The sequence below is a fragment of the Hyperolius riggenbachi genome, chromosome 11 (genome assembly GCF_040937935.1).
Source record: "Hyperolius riggenbachi isolate aHypRig1 chromosome 11, aHypRig1.pri, whole genome shotgun sequence".
NCBI classification, from domain to species: domain Eukaryota; kingdom Metazoa; phylum Chordata; class Amphibia; order Anura; family Hyperoliidae; genus Hyperolius; species Hyperolius riggenbachi.
Window position 1 is genome coordinate 55,440,441 of NC_090656.1, and position 23,163 is coordinate 55,463,603.

At 46.5% G+C, this 23,163-nt stretch overlaps 1 long non-coding RNA gene across 4 annotated transcripts in view; it reads left to right on the top strand.

Annotated features, from left to right (window-relative positions):
* LOC137538445 (uncharacterized) overlaps positions 1 to 23,163 on the top strand; it is a 281,561-nt gene that overhangs the window by 14,773 nt on the left and 243,625 nt on the right. For 3 of the 4 annotated variants that reach the window (XR_011024789.1, XR_011024787.1, XR_011024788.1), the window contains exons 2-4: positions 1,719 to 1,796; positions 14,539 to 14,644; positions 16,074 to 16,144. This is a non-coding gene — a long non-coding RNA (uncharacterized lncRNA). The remainder of the gene's footprint in view (positions 1 to 1,718; positions 1,797 to 14,538; positions 14,645 to 16,073; positions 16,145 to 23,163) is intronic. The other variant, XR_011024790.1, reaches the window with a different exon arrangement.

A 23,163-nucleotide genomic window follows, 5' to 3' on the forward strand; every position in this document is an offset into this window, starting at 1 on the left:
CCCCCGAATGCTTCCGGTAGTAAAATGATCCGAGATTCGGATCAAAGATCCGGATCTCTTCAATGATCCGATTCGAATCATCCGGATCATTGAAAAGATCCGAACTTCCCATCTCTAGTCTGGTCGGGTCGCTCCTGGCTGGAACTGGCAGATGGCGGCTGCTGGGCTGTGGGTGTGGGGCGGGCTGGCTCCAATCAGTCTGCTCTGCTCTCTGCTGTAGGAGACTCACTCTGCCGAGTCAGGCTGCTGAGCTGAGCTGCTCTGTGCTCGCACTGCAGTGCTCGGTCGGTCCTGCTGCTGCTGATTCTGCTCCTCCTGACTGAGTCCTGCCCTGCTGCGTGGTGGCTCGGCGGCTGTGCTGTGTGTGTGTGCCCCAGAGTGAGTGCTGTGCTGTCTGTGGCTGTGCTGCGACCTCATCCGACCTGGCTGGCTGCCTCCCGTGTGACGCACTCCTCAGCTCCTCTCTCTCCTCGCCATCCTCGTGACACTCGACTCTCGCTGCTGTGGGCTGGGCCGGCTCCCTCCCGGCTGAATCTCTTATTGGGCAGCGAGATGAGAAGAGGTGAGCTGATTGGAGGGGACACCCGGGGAGGAGAGGGCGGCTGAGAGGAGACTGAGGGAGGGGGGAAAAGAGCGCGCGCATGCGCAGAACAGATTGGAGTAATTTATGCAGTTTTAGACGGACGACTGCCCAGGAAATACGGGCAGTACGGACAGCTCTATTTTGAGAGCTTTTGTACGGACAGTCCGTCTTTTGACGGACGCTTGGCAACCCTGCCCTCAACACAGAAGAAGAGTGTAAAACAGGAACACTCTGCGTGCAAACCGATTTTGGTAGCCAACATCCTCCATTTTGTTGCATCTGATTTGTATGCAAGTTGTGTACATCTATGCAGTTAGTCAGTCAAATGTAGTATGTCTGGGGTAGCGCTGCCACCTCCTCCTCCTTTAAAATACTCCTGAACACTCTGCAGCACCATTTTTACCAAACAAGTGGACAGGGTCAGGTGGCGTTTACTACTTGTGCTTCACTGCACATTTCTAATATTCTCCTGTCTTCCTCTCTGGTCACCTCTCCTCACTCCCACTTAACAGACTTCTCTCGATGCTCACCCCTCCTCTGGAACTCCCTCCCTCAACACATTGGCACTCATCCACCCACACATACCCTTTTTTAGGCAACACCTAAAAACTCACCTCTTCAGGCAAGCATACTCTCTCATTTAGGACACTGGCCTCTGACACCATTTTACCATCTTACACTCTGCTTCCCTTCACCTATTGTGCTATCCAGGGCCATATTTACCATAAGGCACTGTAGGCATGTGCCTAAAGGCACCTGATGATGGAAAGGTGGCTCACTTCCCTCCCTGAGTGCTTCTCTCCCTCCTTCCCTATGCATAGTCCTGATGAGAGTGTAAATAAGAGGTTACTCACCCAACTTTTGGCATTCCACTGGTGAGATCTCCCTTCAGAAGTCTAGGGTGCCAGGACACAGGGCCGCCATCAGAAATGTAGGGGCCCCTCACATATTAGGCCTGCCCCCCCCCCTCCCTGGGTCCACCCACTGGTTGCTGTGCCCACCCACAAACCACCCTAGTGTCCGTGCGCGAAGTGCGCTCCGGCAAAAAATGTGCATGGCCTCGACACTGAAGAATCAACGTGATTTGGCAAAAAGTGGGCGTGACCATGGCCTGTTGTGGGTGGAGCCTCTGTAGAAGCGCGATATAGTGCGAAACGGCCGTCAGGCAAGCAGTGCCCAGCACCCACCGTCACCAACACACCTCTGAGCACCGGTATGTCCATGTATGCTGCACTACTGTTTTGTATTTACGCATTCGGACTGTGCCTCACTTTTTGAAGAATAAATGTACGTTGCAGTGCCGATCATTCCTGCTCCTTCTCCTTTTTCCATGTGTGGAGCCGAATACTAGCAAAATACAGATAGTCCCCGGTTAACAAATGAGATGGGGACTTGTAGGTCCGTTCTTACCCTTTATCCATTCTCTTTTGTCCCCCTCTTTTCTTCCTGTGCCTCTTTTGTCCCCCTCTGTCTCACTTCAGTCTGTGCCTTTTTTGTGCCCTCTGTGTGACCTCATGTTCCCGTCTCATCTCTTTTCTCCCTGTGCCTATTTTGTCCTCCTGTGTTACCTATTGTCCCCTTCTGTCTCAGCTCGACCCCCTGCACTAGCCAGGTATAGGTGTCCCCAGTATAGGTATCCAGGCATAGGTTCCCCCAGTATAGGTAGACAGCTATAGGTGGTGCCCCAGTATAGGTAGCCTGGTGTAGATGCCTCCAGCATAGGTAGCCTGGTATAGCTGGTGCCCCAGTATAGGCCAGCAAGATACAGGTGCCCCAGTATAGGTATTCAACTATAGATCGTGCCCCGATATAGGTAGCCTGGTATAGTTGCCCTAGTATAGGTAGCTTGGTATGGGTGGTGCACCAGTATAGGTTAGCCAGGTACAGGTGCGCCCAGAATAGGTAGCAAGCTATAGGCACCACAGTATAAGTAGCCAAGTATAGGTGGTGCCCCAGTATAGGTAGCTAGGTATATTTGGTTCCAGCCCCAGTATAGGTAGCCAAGTATAGATGGTGGCCCAGTATAGGTAGCCTGTAGCCAGATATAGGTGGTGCTCCAGTATAGAAAGTCAGCTGTAGTGAGCTCACTCATCTGCTCCTCACATTCAAGCACTGATGTCACTCTTCTCTCAGTGCTGGAAAGTTGTGTGCTGGTTAGTGAGCCACAGGCCCACATCCAGCACATGTGGCCCTTCCAGCGCTTTAGGGGGAGGGGGGCAGGGCCCCCAGTAGCCCTGGGCCCCTCACTGTAGTGTCAGTTGTCGTCCCCCCCCCCCCCCCTGATGGCTGCCCTGCCAGGACGGCTGTGCCTATAGGCTCCTGTGAGGTAAATCCGGGACTGGTGCGATCCCTTAACCCATTAGCAAATAAGGCCAATTCATCAGAGCTCTCTTTCACTTTGAGTCTCAATGTTGTGCAGTGTGTGTGCATATCTCCTAGCCCTGTGTAAAAATCTGTAGTCGACAGATTAAGTGTTGTTTCTATTGTATTGTTATACATTGTGTCCTGCTCAGGGCCAGGGCGAGACAGAAGCGAGAGAGGCTCCAGCCTCTGGGCGCAGTGTAGGAGGGGTCACACAGCTCACTCAGCTATCATTCCCCTATTGTTTATGAAGCAGAGAGAAATAAGAAAAGGGGATACATGGCAGTGACTGCAAGCCAGATAACTAGAGATTAAGGTGTCTAATAGCAATCAGTGTGTGACAGCTGGGGTGGGAGGGATGGAGGAGCGCACTTTGGGGTCTCAGGCTTGGGTGCTGGAGGACCTTGTCCCGTCTCTGATCCTGCTTACAGTGACATGGAAGATGCTGACGCTATATTAATCAATAATAATACATTTCTCTGTGACTTAATTACTTTTGGAAGAAGGAAACCTCAGAGTCAGTTAAATGCGTTGTGCAGTTCAAGTAGTAAGTGCAAGTAGTAAACCGCCCCAGGCTCATCTAGAAGACCAAAGGGGACCAGGAGCCCAATGGTGCAGAATCTTGTAAGATTTGGAAAAGCAATTTATTAAGGATGTACAGTGGTTTGCAAAAGTATTTGGCCCCCTTGAAGTTTTCCACTTTTTGTCATATTACTGCCACAAACATGAATTAATTTTATTGGAATTCCACGTGAAAGTCCAATACAAAGTGGTGTACACGTTAAGAAGTGGAACGAAAATCATACATGATTCCAAACATTTACAAAAAAAACCCTGCAAAGTAGGGTGTTGCGTAATTATTCAGCCCCCTGAGTAGTACTTAGTAGAACCACCTTTTGCTGCAAATAGGGTATTTTTTGCTTTTAGGGTATGTCTCTACCCAGTGGCGTACCTAGGGCATTTGGCACCCGGTGCTGGGTATTAAAACACACACCTCCCCCCTTAAAAATGGGCGTGGCCACAACTGGCAAAAAAATTGGGCGTTGTCATGGACAGATGAGGGCGGAGCTAACTGTAATTTAAAGTATTAGCTAGTATAGTTGCCCCCAGTATAGCTAGTATAGTTGCCCCCAGTATAGCTAGTACAGTTGCCCCCAGTATAGCTGCCCCAGTGAATCTAGTATAGTTGCCCCCAGTATAGCTAGTATAGTTGCCCCCAGTATAGCTAGTATAGTTGCCCCCAGTATAAAGTTGCCCCCAGTATAGCTAGTATAGTTGCCCCCAGAGCTGCCCCAGTATAGATAGTATAGTTGCCCCCAGTATAGCTAGTTTAGTTGCCTCCAGTATAGCTAGTTTCTTTGCCCCCAGTATAGCTAGTTTAGTTCCCCACAGTATAGTTGCCCCAGTATAGCTAGTATAGTTGCCCCCAGTATAGCTAGTATAGTTGCCCCAGTATAGCTGCCCCCAGTATAGATAGTATAGTTGCCCCCAGAGCTGCCCCAGTATAGTTGCCCCCAGTATAGCTAGTATAGTTGCCCCCAGTATAGCTAGTATAGTTGCCCCAGTATAGCTGCCCCCAGTATAGATGGTATAGTTGCCCCCAGAGCTGCCCCAGTATAGTTGCCCCCAGTATAGCTAGTATAGTTGCCCCCAGTATAGCTGCCCCCAGTATAGCTAGTATAGTTGCCCCAGTATAGTTGCCCCCAGTATAGCTAGTATAGCTGCCCCCAGTATAGCTAGTATAGCTGCCCCCAGTATAGCTAGTATAGCTGCCCCAGTATAGCTAGTATAGATGCCCCCAGTATAGCTAGTTTAGCTGCCCCCAGTATGGCTAGTATAGCTGCCCCCAGTATGGCTAGTATAGTTGCCCCCAGTACGGCTAGTATAGTTGCCCCCAGTATAGCTAGTTTTGTTGCCCCAGTATAGCTAGTATAGATGCCCCCAGTATAGCTAGTTTAGTTGCCCCCAGTATAGCTAGTTTAGTTGCCACCAGTATAGCTAGTATAGATGCCCCCAGTATAGCTACTATAGTTGCCCCAGTATAGCTAGTATAGATGCCCCCAGTATAGCTAGTATAGCTGCCCCCAGTATAGATGCCCCCAGTATAGCTAGTATAGTTGCCCCCAGTATAGCTAGTATAGTTGCCCCCAGTATAGCTAGTATAGTTGCCCCAGTATAGCTAGTATAGTTGCCCCCAGTATAGCTAGTATAGTTGCCCCCAGTATAGCTAGTATAGTTGCCCCCAGTATAGCTAGTATAGTTGCCCCCAGTATAGCTAGTATAGTTGCCCCCAGTATAGCTAGTATAGTTGCCCCCAGTATAGCTAGTATAGATGCCCCCAGTATAGCTAGTATAGATGCCCCCAGTATAGCTAGTATAGTTGCCCCAGTATAGCTAGTATATATGCCCCCAGTATAGCTAGTATAGCTGCCCCCAGTATAGCTAGTATAGATGCCCCCAGTATAGCTAGTATAGATGCCCCCAGTATAGCTACTATAGTTGCCCCAGTATAGCTAGTATAGATGCCCCCAGTAAAGCTAGTATAGCTGCCCCCAGTATAGATGCCCCCAGTATAGCTAGTATAGTTGCCCCCAGTATAGCTAGTATAGTTGCCCCCAGTATAGCTAGTATAGTTGCCCCCAGTATAGCTAGTATAGTTGCCCCCAGTATAGCTAGTTTAGTTGCCCCCAGTATAGCTAGTATAGTTGCCCCCAGTATAGCTAGTTTAGTTGCCCCCAGTATAGCTAGTATAGTTGCCCCAGTATAGCTAGTATAGATGCCCCCAGTATAGCTAGTATAGCTGCCCCCAGTATAGATGCCCCCAGTATAGCTAGTTTAGTCGCCCCCAGTATAGCTAGTATAGTTGCCCCAGTATAGATGCCCCCAGTATAGCTAGTTTAGTTGCCCCCAGTATAGTTAATTTAGTTGCCCCCAGTGTAGCTGCTCCAGTAAGGGGGGACGCAGCGCTAGAAAGAGGGGTGACTGGGATAGCGGCGGGGAGGGGGGAAAGATCCCCCCCTCCCTCACCTGGGTCTCCTCCTACTGCTTCTCTTCCCCTCTAAATGACAGCGGGGGCAGCGGGCAACTTACAGTCAGGGCGGGCGGGCAGAGACTACTCACTTTACTTCTGCGTTCCAGCAGCTGGAGCGCTCCGTCGCTGTCACGTGCCTCTGTGCCTCCAATGCGTGTCACAGCATTGGAGGCGCAGAAGAGGCACGTGACGGCGACCCAGCGTTCCAGCTGCTGGAACGCAGAAGTAAAGTGAGTAGTCTCTGCCCGCCCGCTCTGACTGTAAGTTGCCCGCTGCCCCGCTGTTATTTAGAGGGGAAGAGAGGCAGAAGGAGGGGACCCAGGTGAGGGAGGGGGGGAAATCTTTCCCCCCTCCCCGCCGCTATCCCAGTCACCCCTCCTTCCAGCGCTGCTCTTCCCCTCATGCAATGTCTGCAACAATAGGGGGTCGTGGCGACACCCCCCTGGCTGGGTGTCACCCAGTGCGCCACGCCCCCCTGCGCCCTATTGTAGAAACGCCACTGTCTCTACCAGCTTTGCACATCTAGAGACTGAAATCCTTGCCCATTCTTCTTTGCAAAACAGCTCCGGCTCAGTCAGATTAGATGGACAGCGTTTGTGAACAGCAGTTTTCAGATCTTGCCACATATTCTCGATTGGATTTAGATCTGGACTTTGACTGGGCCATTCTAGCACATGGATATGTTTTGTTTTAAACCATTCCATTGTTGCCCTGGCTTTATGTTTAGGGTCATTGTCCTGATGGAAGGTGAACCTTCACCCCAGTCTCAAGTCTTTTGCAGACTCCAAGAGGTTTTCTTCCAAGATTGCCCTGTATTTGGCTCCATCCATCTTCCCATCAACTCTGACCAGCTTCCCTGTCTCCGGTGAAGAGAAACACCCCCAGAGCATGATGCTGCCACCACCATATTTGACAGTGGGGATAGTGTGTTCAGAGTGATGTGTTTCCCGCCACACAGCATTTTTTCTTTTGGCCAAAAAGTTCCATTTTGGTCTCATCCGACCAGAGCACCTTCTTCCACATGTTTGCTGTGTCCCCCACATGGCTTGTGGCAAACTGCAAACTGCTTATGCTTTCTGTTAACAATGGCTTTCTTCTTGTCACTCTTCCATAAGAGCCAACTTTGTGCAGTGGACAACTAATAGTTGTCCTATGGACAGATTCCCCCACCTGAGCTGTAGATCTATGCAGCTCGTGCAGAGTCACCATGGGCCTCTTGACTGCATTTCTGATCAGTGCTCTCCTTGTTGGGCCTTTGAGTTTAGGTGGACGGCCTTGTCTTGGTAGGTTTACAGTTGTGCCATACTCTTTCCATTTCTGAATGATCGCTTGAACAGTGCTCCGTGGGATGTTCAAGGCTTTGGAAATCTTTTTGTAGCCATAGGCCTCAATTCACTAAACTCAATTCAGGAAACATTTTACCTCAGGCAAGCCTAAAGTTAAAGACAGAAGAGTTAACTTTAGGCTTGCCTGAGGTAAAATGTTTCCTGAATACTACATGCCTTATCACCATGGTAACAACTCTAGAAGAGTTATTAAAGACAGGAGATAAGCTTAGTGAATTGAGGCCTAAGTCTGCTTTAAATTTCTCATTAACTTTATCCCTGACCTCTCTGGTGTGTTCTTTGGACTTCATGATGTTGTTGCTCCCAAGATTCTCTTAGGGCCTGTTTCCACTAGAGCGAATCTGCATGTGTTTCCTGCATGCAGATTCGCATAGACACAGTGGCGGCTCCAAGAAATTTTTTTAGGGGGTGCTATGCAGGTGCTGGACCAATTTCCGGGGGAGCTGACGACCGCGGCAAAAGATGGGTGTGGCTACAACCTGCGGCGCGCGAAGCGCGCCGTGGCGAAAAAATGGGCGTGGTCATGACCGGATGAGGGCGGGGCTAACTGTAATTTAAAGTGAACCCAGGGTGAGAGTGATATGGTGGCTGCCATATTTATTTCCTTTTAAACAATACTAGTTGCCTGGCAGCCCTGCTGATCTATTTGGCTGTAGTAGTGAACTGAATTACACCAGAAACAAGCCATGCAGCTAATCTTGTCAGTTCTGACAATATTGTCAGAAACCCCTGACCTGCTGCATGCTTGTTCAGGGTCTATGGTTGAAAGAATAAGAGGCAGAGGACCAGCACGGCAGCCAGGCAACTGGTATTGCTTAAAGGGAGATAAATATGGCAGCCTCAATATTATTCTCACCTCGGGTTCCCTTTAAAAGTGCAACGCAAAGACAGAGGGCCCAAGTTTTGGTGACCCTTTTCCCAGAAAATTCACATAATTGTGCAGGTTTTCTCAAGAAAATACACGTAATGTGAGCAGATTTTAACAAAAAACACGTCCAATGACCCCAATATGCACAATCGTTATCAGATATGGCCCCAATATGCACAATCGTTATCAGATATGGCCCCAATATGCACAATCGTTATCAGATATGGCCCCAATATGCACAATCGTTATCAGATATGGCCCCAATATGCACAATCGTTATCAGATATGGCCCCAATATGCACAATCGTTATCAGATATGGCCCCAATATGCACAATCGTTAGCAGATATGACCCCAATATGCACAATCGGTAGCAGATATGGCCCCAATATGCACAATCGTTATCAGATATGGCCCCAATATGCACAATCGTTATCAGATATGGCCCCAATATGCACAATCGTTATCAGATATGGCCCCAATATGCACAATCGTTATCAGATATGGCCCCAATATGCACAATCGTTATCAGATATGGCCCCAATATGCACAATCGGTAGCAGATATGGCCCCAATATGCACAATCGGTAGCAGATATGGCCCCAATATGCACAATCGGTAGCAGATATGGCCCCAATATGCACAATCGGTAGCAGATATGGCCCCAATATGCACAATCGGTAGCAGATATGGCCCCAATATGCACAATCGGTAGCAGATATGGCCCCAATATGCACAATCGGTAGCAGATATGGCCCCAATATGCACAATCGGTAGCAGATATGGCCCCAATATGCACAATCGGTAGCAGATATGACCCCAATATGCACAATCCGTAGCAGATATGACCCCAATATGCACAATCCGTAGCAGAAATGACCCCAATATGCACAATCCGTAGCAGAAATGACCCCAATATGCACAATCCGTAGCAGAAATGACCCCAATATGCACAATCGGTAGCAGATATGACCCCAATATGCACAATCGGTAGCAGATATGACCCCAATATGCACAATCGGTAGCAGATATGACCCCAATATGCACAATCGGTAGCAGATATGACCCCAATATGCACAATCGGTAGCAGAAATGACCCCAATATGCACAATCGGTAGCAGAAATGACCCCAATATGCACAATCGGTAGCAGAAATGACCCCAATATGCACAATCGGTAGCAGAAATGACCCCAATATGCACAATCGGTAGCAGAAATGACCCCAATATGCACAATCGGTAGCAGATATGACCCCAATATGCACAATCGGTAGCAGATATGACCCCAATATGCACAATCGGTAGCAGAAATGACCCCAATATGCACAATCGGTAGCAGAAATGACCCCAATATGCACAATCGGTAGCAGAAATGACCCCAATATGCACAATCGGTAGCAGATATGGCCCCAATATGCACAATCGGTAGCAGATATGACCCCAATATGCACAATCCGTAGCAGATATGACCCCAATATGCACAATCCGTAGCAGATATGACCCCAATATGCACAATCAGCATCACCTGAAAAAGAAAAGAAAAACCCATTTACTCACCTACAGCCAGAAGACCTTCTTTCCTGACCTCCTGTCCCGAGTCCCGACCTCATTGTGGCGCGCAGCGCCCGCGCGCCTACGATCCTCTTTCTTCCCGACGTCACAACGAGACTTCCTGCCTGCATGCAGAGAGCAGGGCTACGGGAAAATGGCCGCCCGAAGCCATGCACTGCAGACTCGAAGTCTGCAGAACAGGGCTCCGGGCGGCCATCTTACCGTAGCCCTGCCTGCTGCTCCGTGCTGCCGCTGTGTGAACTGACTTGGCGTCTTTTAGACGCCTGAAGTCAGTTCACTCCAGGGGGTGCTTTGGGGGTGCTTGGACAATTCTAGGGGGTGCTCGAGCACCCCCAAGCACCCCCCTGGCGCCGCCCCTGCATAGACAATACAAGTGGATGGGTCTGTTTCCACTTGTCAGGATTTCTGAGCGTTTTTCTGTGCAGAAAAAATCTGCACAGTAGACCCCGCAGAATTTGCATACCGCACACCGCTATGCGAATCGCCGCTAATGTATTTAATAGGGAAATCGCATGCAGTTTTGGCATGCGTATTTTACCACGATTTCGCATGCGATTTCGCATAGAAAGTAATGTTAAATCACACAGGCAGTAACATGGTTAAAATGGCATCAATACTAACCTATGCGAAATCGCATGCGAAATCGTGGTAAAATACGCATGCGGAATCGCACCCGGGTTGGAACTTACCCATGTCTACTCGGTTTTTAAGGTGTGTAACAGAAAATGGTCACACTCCAAATGTTCTTCAGGACAAAAACTATCGCCTCTAAAAAGATATGAGAAGACATTAACAGGGGTGGAGGCGCTAAATGAATACAAGATAGGCTAATAAAGCTCTTTGATCTTATAAATAGAGAGGTAATGTTACCTCTCTTGAAGAACAGGGATCAGTCTATTGAAAAAAGGTATTTCATATGAGTGCATAAAATTTCCAACGTGTTTCACGGGTGCTTGCCTGGTTCCTCAGGTCAGTGAAAACAGGTGCCTTACCTGCTACGGCTGTGAAGCAAGCCTGTGTAGAGGCACTCATGCTTGCTGTAAAGCCATAGCAGTTAAGGCACCTGTTTTTTCACTGACCTGAGGAAGTGAGCAAACACATGGGAAATGCGTTGTCAATTTTATGTGCTCAAATAAAAGACCTTTTTTTCAATAGACTGGTCCAACTTCTTCAATAGAGATATCTCTCTGTTTGTAAGATCAACAGCTTTATTAGCCTAACTTTTATACAGTGGCTTGATTGCTTGTCCTGTACTGAAATGGTGCTGAATCGTGGCATTTGAGAGTATTTTTTTGTACCAATTTTTTATGCCGAATTCAAACATTAACACTAGTTAGGAGAGAGCATGATAGACCTACTACTTCCACCCTTCCTAATCTCCCAGTCTGACCAGCAGTGCGGTACGGAAACATCTGAGTACCCGTCCAAGAGCATTCAATTGGAAGATTCAGCATTTGTTATAAAGGACATCTCTGCAAGAAGCATGATTACATTTCCATAGGTGACCCCCCCCCCCCCCCCCCCATTTCCATCTGTTGTCATTCAAGGAATTTCCACCATTTTGTTCCTGTTAAATTAGTTCCTCAGTCAGATCTCAATAACTTTACACGCTCTTGTGCAGAGACCCATCTTTCCAAGGCATTAATAAAGCAAGAGGGTTCATTTCAAAGTCCATTTCACAAAACATAAGTTCAGATATGACAGCTAGAACAACTGCACCCTGCACAGAGTTCAAGCCTTGGAACTGTATGTGGAGGCTTCACACTCAGTTTGGTCTTACCCAGGATGAAACCGATGCCTACGTTACTATTTGGCTCTATAACCCTGAGATAAGCTAGCACAGCTGTGGCTTCAGTGGAAGCATTAGAGAAGGCATGGATCTTTCTTCTAGTGGCTTTTTGTTAAGGATGCAAAAAACAAGAACAACAATTGCTCACTCCGACAGCGCCCTGCTATTTGTATAGGTCTGCAGCCTGCCAGTCAGCCAGTGGCATAGCTAAGAAGCTATGGGCCTCGGTGCAAGTTTTACATGAGGCCACCCAAGCACTCTATACATAACATGTATGGGATGGAAGCATGGAAATTGGGCAAGTCGAGTTCACTCAGATCCATAGCATGGGTGCACAGTAATGGAGGTGTGTGACCAGGTAGGAGACATAAGGAGGAGGACCCTGCCCAAAGGCTTACAATCTAGAGGCAAAGGTGGGGACACCAAAGGTAGGGGACCAGAGTTCAGCTGCGGGTTTAGCAGCACTAGTGGGGGGGGGGGGTTAGGCTAGAGTAAAAAGGTGAGTTTTGAGGGCCTTCTTGAAGATGTTGACGGAGGGGGCAACCCTAATGGGGGGAGGTAGGGAGTTCCATAGTGTTGGAGCAGCTCTTGAAAAGTCCTGGAGGTGTGCATGGGATTGGGTGATTTATTTGCACCTTTTATTTGCACCTTTTATTTGCACCTTTTTATTGGCTCACTGGCAGTCTGCAGACCTATATAAATGGCATGGCACTGTCTGGGAATGAGCAATTGTTCCTCTTGTGTTTGGTAATCCGCTTGAATGGGGTAGTGTGAGTGAGTCCCTGGTGGTGGCTGCTCTGGGGCTCGCCTGCACTTCCCCTTTGGTGTTGCACGCGGGTTTGGGGGTCCCAAGTGGCGGCAGTGCTCGGGGTCCCCACCTTTCATGTGCACCAGAGTTTGTGGTTTTGTTAAGGATGCAAAGATCTATCGGTACAGTGTATGAAGTTGCTCTGATGCTTTCAGGAACTCGACCTGTGACGCCAATTTGTTTGTTGTTTTTTTTTTGTCTGGGTGGTGATCTGTGTTTTCAGAAGTAAGTTCACATAGTAGTATTTTGCCCTGAATGGAACAGAGAGGCACTCATGCTTGCTACACAGCTATAGCAATTAAGACACCTGTTTTTTTCACTGACCTGAGGAAGCGGGCAAGCACCCGAGAAACTCATGGTTTGTTTTTTATGAGCTCAAAATACTTTTTTTCAATAAGTTGGTCCAAATTTTCCAAGAGAGGTAAGATTACCTCTCTGTCTATAATATTAAGTTTACTAGCCTTATCTTTTATGCACTTGGGTGCCTCCACCCCTGTTTTAAGTGTCTTGTCATACCTCTTTTAGCGGTGATAGTTTTTTTTTAGTTGTCCTAAAGAACTTCTGGAGTGAGGCCTCCCGGTTTCTGTCACAGACCTGCAAAACCAAGCGGGGACAGTTAATTTCCCACTTGCTGTGACGGTGGTTGCAAGGATTTGCAACCCGCCTTTGTGAGTATATACATCCTTAGCAATTTGCTTTTCTGAATCTTACAAAATTCTGCACCATTGGGCTCCTGGTCTCCTTTTGTCTTTTAGATGAACCTGGGGTTGTTACAATCACAGTAACAATCGACATAAGCTATCATCTGATCTGCATGCTTGTTCAGGGTCTATTAAAGGCAGAGGATCAGCAGGGCAGCCAAGTAATTAGCATTGTTTAAAAGGAAATAAATGTCAGCATTCATATCCCTCTCACTTACCTTTTTATCACATGAAATGGATTGTGAATCAACCAAAGAGGAATGTTGAATTCTAGGAATCCCTTTGCACTGACCGCCTAGTCACTGGAGTGAATGGCACTCACTACCTTGATGCCGTTAGGTTTTGTGAAATCTGAGGTTGGCAGTGACTAGTACATCGTCCTGAGCTCTGGTGAAAAACAGAAGACCTCAATGGTCATGTGACCCCCCCCCCCACCACGGGCAGGGCCGGCGCTACCATTAAGGCAAAGGAGGCAGCTGCCTCAGGGCCCCAGAGCTTGTAGGGGCCCCCAGTGGCTACAAGAGGAAAAAAAAATTCAAATCGGCCTTATAGTTTTTGAGAAAATCGATTTTAAAGTTTCAAAGAAAAAAAAAACATTTAAAAACCTGCCGACTTTAATGGTTAATAGCAAAACCAGCTTAAATGCTAGAAACCCTAAATTTGCAGGATATGTTAAGGAGATCATTAGGAATAAGAGGAAAAAACATTTTTTCAAAAAGACCTTATAGTTTTTGAGAAAATCGATTTTAAAGTTTAGAAGGAAAAAAGTAAAGTTTTAAATGTGGTAAATGTCACTTTCAGTAGCAAACCTAACGGTAGTGTAATTTTACATGCATCAAACGAAAGCGCAATAAATTTCCTGACGGGGTTTCCAGGGGGTCCATACGCAGCCACAGCGCTTTGGCCAGGGATCGCTATACAGCCGCAATATGGCTGTATGAAGATCCCTGGCATTTTTTCCTATTTTCCCAAAAAAAAATTTATGTTTAGAGTGTGGGAATTTTTTTTTTTTAATTATGTGGGGTCCCCCCTCCTGAATCTTTTTAACCCCTTGTCCCTCATGCAGGCTGGGATAGCCAGAATGTGGAGCTCTGACCGATTGGGACCTCACACCCTGACTATACCAGCTGCAAAAAAGGTCCCCTAATGCCGATTTGTGTTTCCGGGGTATATGTTGGGGGGGCCCCCCCAGGTTTATTTTGCCCTGGGGCCCCATTGTTGCTTAAACCAGCCCTGACCACGGGTACGAAATCTGTATGGGGATTGGCTGCATTGAGGAGCACCTGTCATGCCCGTGCTTTATAACACTCCGCTACTGCTTTACATTACGTGCAGAACCACACCCCCACTTCCAGTAGGGGTCAGCTAAATACTTGGAGGGGGGGGGGGATTGGCATCCCACAGGTATCTGCAGTGGGAGGGAGGGTGGCTTGGTGTAGTTCCACCCCGTTTTAATTCTGTAGTTTTTTCACCTTTGCCAGATCTCTTTGGAAAGCTTTGCATCCTTTTGAATAAAATATGTCCTCGTTGGCTTTTGGGCCCCCAATGCTTTGTCTGTCCCAAACAGCAGTGAAGCAACGCGCAAACGTAAGTCATGATGACCTAGAATTTTGCATAGTAGTAAGTTGACAATAAAATTAGCAATTTCGAAATCATAATGCAAAATTTCAAACTATTGCCAAGTTAATTTTGCTCAAAATAGTAATTACAATGCATCATTTCGCAGTGACTTAAAATTTAGTGAAATATCTTCTATACGACAACGTGTTTTCTCATGCCGATCCACTGGTAAAAATAAATTTTCACACACATGTCCACACATTTTTATATATACTCTTCTATGTGAAAATGTCTTACAAATACGTTCATTCTGTGAATGTAATTTTGTGCAACAAATGTAGTGTAATCCAGATTACATGTATTATCCCTAACACTGCAGGGTGGCCTCTTGAGCATGTCCCGATGGATGCAGCTCTTTACAAATGTTCTTGTTATATACACTATACGCTATACAAATGTTCATATTATTATTATTATTATTATTATTAGCGTAATTGCAATCAAAATCGTAATCGTGAAATTTACATGACAGTTCACAAAAGCAAAATTATTAAGTTCCACTCCACTTCCAAAGTGTTCTTTGCCTGACATTACTTTTTTCTGGATTGAAAATCTAAAGTGTGCCCAAGTGTCTGCTGGCATCTCTGGCCACCCATCAGCAGACCAGAAGCACAGTTTGTAGTCCTCTCTCCACCCTAGTTCCTGCGGGTACTTGCTTTATATATGCTGCAGCAGTGGTCTGAAAGCTCCTCCTCCTCTATCGATGCCTGCCCCTGAGTATCCGACCTTTGATTCCTTTTCTGCTTTCCTGTATGCAGCTCCTGCTTCTATCTTTTATTATTATTATTATTATTATTATTATTATTATTATTATAGGACATTGAAGAAAGGGGAAGCAGGGGCCACACAGCCATCTCTGGGTGCCCTGGGCAATTGCCCAGTTTCCCCCTATGGCAGCGCCGACCCTGATACGTTTTTATTTCCCAACTTCAATTCATATTAAACAAACTATATTGTGGCTAGTTACACACAGACTAAACTGAGGATTGTGTGGTGTGTTGGTTTTTTTTTCCTCATGTTGTAAGATTCCATCTTTCTAGTGAATCCCTCCCATGGTTTTAATTTTGTCAGTTCTACAGTAAGTAGCAAATTGAAAATTGTGACCTCTGCATCTTTTGTGATGACAATCGCAGTCCTGTCCTGCTTGGTGTCATATGTGACACTGCTAAGCCTAGATGTCACAAGGAATTTGGGGCAAGCAAAACCCGCATGTCAACAACAGTGACGTCTTTGAACTGCTGTAATGCTCTCCATTGACACAGTCAATTATTACATGGTTGGTGCACCTGTTCACCCCGGACATGAGCGCACGCTTAGGCTTAAGTGCTTTCTAATGCCTTTCACTGAAAAATCCTAATTATTTATGAATCCTGAAATGACGTTCCTTCTCTTGCAGAGACTGGAAATTGGGACGTTTGATGAGATGTGGTATCCTGTCCTTCATTTCCAAGGAGCTACTAGACAATGGTAGGATAATTAAGTTGTTATATGAGAAAATGGTAAACTTTGTAGTGGCTATTTGATTATCTGCTGGAGAGGGGTGTGTGTGCAGTCCCAGTGTTTGTCCTGTGTTTATAATAAAACCGGAGCTATGGTGTTGCAATAAAACCCACACTATCAGCACAGGCAGCAGGAGTTGTGACAAAGTAGCAGGAAAAATTGTCTATAAATTGACTGCTTGTGTCATAAAATCCAAGTTTTTGTTGGCTAGCCACACACCCTTTCTGAAAAAACTGCCATGGCAGTTTTCTAAGTGTGTCCTCTGTGGGTGGGAGAAGCCTCATAAAGCAGCAAAGTAGGTGATGATAGAGGTATTCTTCTTCTACCTGTGCCACGAACACAGCCTATCCCAGAGAGGGGAGGCGTAGAGAGAAGTAGAGCAGTGCCAGCCACAGTATAAGGCCAATCAGAGCTGCCACAATGCCTCCCTGCAGCTTAATGAAGTAGTCAGCCGTTGCTGCATTGGGCAGAAAAGTGGGAGCAGCCCTAGTGTCATACCGGCTCTTTTTCACTTTGGAAGTTACAGCACAGGTCCTCTTTAAGCAGGGTTCACATGCGAGTTGGGAATGTGCAAAAATGCTGCACATTTAGCAAGTCAATGGCAAATTGTACTTCTGCTAAAATTTTTGAAATTGCGCACGAGTAAGAAAACGTAAACTTTACAGCATAAATTTGCACATCACATGCAAATTCCCATTGACTCATTCTCTGCAGTAAAAAAAAAAAAAATTTGCATAGAAATTGTACATTAACATTTGCATTTGTTTACCGCATTTAATGTGTCGATGGGAATCCGCATGCGATGTGTGAATGTATGCTGTAAAATGCTGCAACATGTAAGGGTTTTTTTTTTTGCACATGTGAAAACAGGAATGCAATTTCACAAATCTAATGCTACGTACACACATGTGACAACGATCGTTCGTTGAGAACGACGAACGAACTTTTAATTGATGAAAGAACGTCCTAAGTAAAGATAGTTTTAAAAGGTGTGTAACGATCTGATCGTTAGAACGAACGTTACATCACGTAAAGCAACTATTGCGCCTGCGCATAAAAATGAGAAGTTTCACAGAGAAATAGTGAAATGCGCGTGTCAAGCCTAGTACGAACGACCGTTTCCAACGATGTACTACTTTTGCAAACGATCGTCGTTGGTTAAAATCCGCGGAGACAGAACTTTCTTTTGTAGCGATTTGGCTCGTTCATCGTTGGCCTTAATAGTCGGTTGTTCGTTTTTTGTAACGATCGTCGTTGGTAAAGATCGGGGAACGATCGTTACGAACGACTATAGTCGCATGTGTGTACGCACCTTTAGAAGTATGATTTTACAAAGACTTTCATTAGATGTGCAGTGAAAGCATTTTGGCACATTCACAATCTGTGAACCCTGCCTTTAGTGATTTGTTTCCGCTAGGACAGATTCACTGCATTTCCCATTGGCCCAAAAGGTTCTCCACCTTTGAATAAAGTAAATTGAGTGCCTTTTGAGTTAACTGCTTGCCGACCGCTCCACTCCAATTGGTGTAGATGTGGCGGCAGCCCCAGGACCGCTCAACGCCAATTGGCGTGAAGCCCTGGGGCTGGGTTTTGCAGGAGATGCCCATGCATCTCTGCTTGAATGGCGGAGCTCTGCTCCGTCATCAGTCTACCAGCGGCGATTGCTGCTAGGAGACCGTTAGACGGGGAAACCACCATCTATTTACACTGTACACCACTGCGATCTATGGCAGCGCTGTACTGGGGACAGCCGTGTGACACGGCTGTCCCCCTGGGAGGCATAAGAGCAATCGGCTGTCATGGCCTTTGTCGTGCAAACAGACTTTACATCCGAAAGCTCGCTTACTCTTATTCTTTTTAGTTAGCCAATAAATGGTATCATCCTGATTCTAAATTTCTTGCTTGTACGGGAGAAGGTGAGACTGCAGTGCATCATTCAGCAGAAAGAGTAACTGGCTGCAGCTTACCTACCCCTACACTAGCAGGTGCAAAAAAAGAGCGACCAAGATTGCCTCTGACCCCTCCCACCCTGCTCACTCCATCTTCCAGCTTCTGCCTTCAGGTGTGAGATAGCGGTCAGTTGTAACAGAAACGTCCATGCCCAGGAACAGTTTCTTTCCTCAGGCGGTAGCTATGCTTAAAGGGAAGGTTCAGGGAGGGTGGGTAAAAAATAAAAATCAAATTCCACTTACCTGGGGCTTCCTCCAGCCCGTGGCAGGCAGGAGGTGCCCTCGCCGCCGCTCCGCAGGCTCCCGGTGGTGTCCGGTGGCGCGCCCGACCTGGCCAGGCTGGCTGCCAGGTCGGGCTCTTCTGCGCTCCAAGGCCCGGAACTTCTGCGTCCCACGCCGGCGCTCTGACGTCATCGGACGTCCTCCGTGCTCTACTGCGCATGCGTAGAACTACTGCGCGTGCGCAGTAGAGCACGGAGGACGTCCGATGACGTCAGAGCGCCGGCGTGGGACGCAGAAGTTCCGGGCCTTGGAGCGCAGAAGAGCCCGACCTGGCAGCCGGCCTGGCCAGGTCAGGCGCGCCACCGGAGACCACCGGGAGCCTGCGGAGCGGCGGCGAGGGCACCTCCTGCCTGCCACGGGCTGGAGGAAGCCCCAGGTAAGTGGAATTTGATTTTTATTTTTTACCCACCCTCCCTGAACCTTCCCTTTAATGCAGAACCACGCTAGCTCTGAAAAATGGATATAAGAATTTTATTTTTAGGGAAACACGGTACCGCTATTCAAAGCACATTTAGAGGTGATAATTACCACCAGAACAGCACCAATGAAAAGCTAATACAACAGTTAAAGGAATACCCCTGGCAGGCCCCTTTTTGGTAAAGTGATCCTTGAGCAGTCACAGTCCCTACATCCCCTCTAAAGCCTGGCACACACTTTCAATTATGATTGGCCAATCACTGACCAGTTTTACCACCTCCATGTAGTACGAGGGTTTACCTACACGATCTGCTCAAAGTATTACATTTCTGTTGACCTTCATACTACTTGGAGGTGGTAAAATTGCTCAGTGGCTGGCTGGCCCACCACGAATTGCCCAGGTGTGAATAGGCCCTTAAGTAATTTTTTTTTTTTTTTTTACTTTGTCGCGCCCTATTGGCATGTGGTGTGTTGAATGGTTTTCAAAACATTTTCATTAGCAGAAGACATGTTAAACAAACTGGGTTAATATACTGTAGTTAAAAATAATTTTCAAAATGCGGTTTTATATTCAAGTATTCTGTATTTAGTCAAAAAGTGACCCTGTACAAGGTCTTAAAGCAGGCCTGTCAAACCGGTCCTGCGAGGGCCGAGGTCCTCACACAGTTTTGACACAGCTCACATAAATTGATGGGTCTGAATCCGGAAAGGTGTGGTCCATCAGGTAGAAGTAGAACACATTACTCTTTCTCAGTCCGTCCTAAACACTGGCATGGATATGACACTCCAGGCCTGGAATTCGACACCTATGTCTTAAAGGACCACCATCGCGAAAAAAGCAGGCAGTTAAAATCTAAAAAAAGTCAAGGTTTTGGGCAAGTCCATATCCTCATGGGGGATTCTCATGGTTTTCTTGGTTTTCAACAGCATTTCCTAAACATCAGTTTAACTGCCAAACTGTAAGGTGCCAGCCTCCCTAATCACTGGCACACTATTTTGTCAGTTCAATTGTGCAACTGCTGTTCAGGAAACTGTTGAAAACAAAGAAAACCCTGAGAATCCCCCATGAAGAGATAGACTGGCCCAAAACCTGTCGGTTCTGTCAGATTTTTAGCTGCCTACTTTGTTTGCATTAAAGGTCCTTCAACATAGCTCCTAACTGTCCGTCTTTTGGATGGACAGTCCTTCTTTGGGAGCCCTGTCCCTCTTTCCTCCTCCTTTCAGAACTTTGTCCCTTTTTCTATGTAAAAAAAAAATAAAAATATATATATATATATATATATATATATATATATATCTACTAAAAAAGTTTCACTCTAAAATGTATTCCCATTCTTTAAATTGATATATTACTACTAACTTTAAAATGTTATTATTAAGGAAAAAGAACCAGGATAGAAAGGACCAGTGTCGTTTCAATTATTAAACATATTTTTCTTACGAAATCTTTATAGTATGCGTGGCGAGGGCGTGGCTTAAGGGTCCCTCTTTCTCATCTCAAAAAGTTGGGAGGTATGCCTTTTAATAATGCTTAAAAGAAGAAAGCCAGTACAAAATTCCAAACAACTGAAAGTAGAATTACACAGAATACTAACTGTAACAGTAAAAATACCAATAGGAATCCTCTTCAAAGAATGAAAGGAAAAAGTCAGTAATATTGAAGCAATGTTTTCAAATGTACGCTTAAAATCCCCCGAGAGTCTGTGCGGTGCAGTTTGTGAAATTGCTGTGTGATACTACCACTATCCATGAACAGCGGCTGATCTGACTGCGTGATTTACAGTGGTTTGCAAAAGTTAAGTATTCGGCCCCCTTGAAGTTTTCCACATTTTGTCATATTACTGCCACAAACCTGAATCAATTTTATTGGAATTCCACGTGAAAGACCAACACAAAGTCGTGTACACATGAGAAGTGGAACGAAAATCATACATGATTCCAAACATTTTTTTACAAATAAATAACTGCAAAGTGGGGTGTGTGTAATTATTCAGCCCCCTTTGGTCTGAGTGCAGTCAGTTGCCCATAGACATTGCCTGATGAGTGCTAATGACTAAATAAAGTGCACCTGTGTGTAATCTAATGTCAGTACAAATACAGCTGCTCTGTGACGACCTCAGAGGTTGTCTAAGGGCCCGTTTCCACTAGCAAGTGATGCGAGTGCGGCTACCTAGCCGCATCGCATCACTTCCGCCGCCGGCCGCATCACTTCCGCAGTGAATTGAGGAGATGGGACGCGGCTGCGGGCGGATGCAGGCCGTGCGAAAATCTGCAGCATGCTGCAGGTTTTCGGATCGCTCTGCATCGCACAACATGCATGCAGTGGAAACTCTTCCACTGGCATGCATGTGTTTCAGCACACCCACGGTGCGATGGAGCTATATAGCCGCATCGCACCACTCCTAGTGGAAACAGGCCCTAAGAGAATATTGGGAGCAACAACTCCATGAAGTCCAAAGAACACACCAGACAGGTCAGAAATAAAGTTATTGAGAAATTTAAAGCAGACTTAGGCTACAAAAAGATTTCCAAAGCCGTGAACATCCCATGGAGCACTGCTCAAGCGATCATTCAGAAATGGCACAACTGTAAACCTACCAAGACAAGGCCGTCCACCTAAACTCAAAGGCCCAACAAGGAGAGCGCTGATCAGAAATGCAGTCAAGAGGCCCATGGTGACTCTGGACGAGCTGCAGGGATCTACAGCTGAGGTGGGGGAATCTGTCCATAGGACAACTATTAGTCGTGCACTGCACAAAGTTAATTACGTACACCCCATTTTGCAGTTATTATTATTATTTTTTTAATGTTTGGAATCCTGTATGATTTTCGATCCACTTCTCACGTGTACACCACTTTGTGTTGGTCTTTCACGTGGAATTACAATAAAATTGATTCATGTTTGTGGCAGTAATGTGACAAAATGTGTAAAACTTCAAGGGGGCCGAATACTTTTGCAAACCACTGTAGATGGATGAACATTTTACATGAGCTCATATCATATACTGCAGCAGTCCATAAACACTGGTCACAAATGCGATGGAATTAAACATTACTCTATACTTTTCTATGCACACAGTTCTGTGTATCTGCTTACATGATGTTAATGCAGAATAATGAGGTGACTGCATTCATGTAAACACAGTGCCTGTGTGCCGGCTTGTCTCCTGCCTTCCCCGATCTTATGCTTCTTTATTGGATTTCTATATCTCTGCGCACCAAGCGTTGCACTATACAATTTTGACAGCTGTCAGTGTGCCTATTAAATCCATTCTCCAGACTCTGTCTGTCTTGTACTCATATTCTAACAGATGTTTATTGCAGAAACCTCCAAGAGGTTGGTGGAAAGAGCAGAGTGTATTGGGGAGAAGAATGTGGAGGGAGCAGCAGCGTCCTCCAGCAGTACAGAGTGGATCAGGAGAGGAGGGTTAGATAGAGGAAGGAGCAGAGTCCTCCAGCAGTACAGAGTATATCAGGAGAGGAGGGTTAGATAGAGAAAGGAGCAGAGTCCTCCAGCAGCACAGAGTATATCAGGAGAGGAGGGTTAGATAGTGGAAGGAGCAGAGTCCTCCAGCAGCACAGAGTATATCAGGAGAGGAGGGTTATACAGAGGAAGGAGCAGAGTCCTCCAGCAGCACAGAGTATATCAGGAGAGGAGAGTTAGATAGTGGAAGGAGCAGAGTCCTCCAGCAGCACATTGTATATCAGGAGAGGAGGGTTAGCTAGAGGAAGGAGCAGAGTCCTCCAGCAGCACAGAGTATATCAGGAGAGGAGGGTTAGATAGTGGAAGGAGCAGAGTCCTCCAGCAGCACAGAGGCATTTGGCACTAGAAGCTATAGTTTTCCAAAGTATTTGAAGAGCGACTTTCTGATCACCAGACTGGTAGAGATCATCCATAAACATATCACCTACTTTTTGCACAATTTTCGATTTTACTTGATTAGCCGCACCCAGGTAATGCATATACATAGGTTAGGATTTAGTTAGTGTTAGGCCCCTCCCATGGAGGATCGACTTCTTCGCAGTGGGAGGGGCGAGTACTTAATAGGTTGCATGCAAGCTGTTACAGGAAACCAACATCCTCCTCCAGTGGTAGACAGGTCATGTGTATGCTCGGTGTGTATTATATCCCACAAGTGGGGCTTGCACTCTTTTGCAGGCAGGCACTTGCCTGTTTTTAAGTAGCGCAGTTCATTTCCTTGCTATGTACTAATTTAATTAGTTTTTGGTCAGCTGCTCCCACTTAACAGCCATGCTTTTGGTGTATATGCAGAGCTTCTGTTTGGGTTCAAGGTGCGTTTGAAGTTCCTGGGGGGGCTCAGCGCATCTCTGATGGAG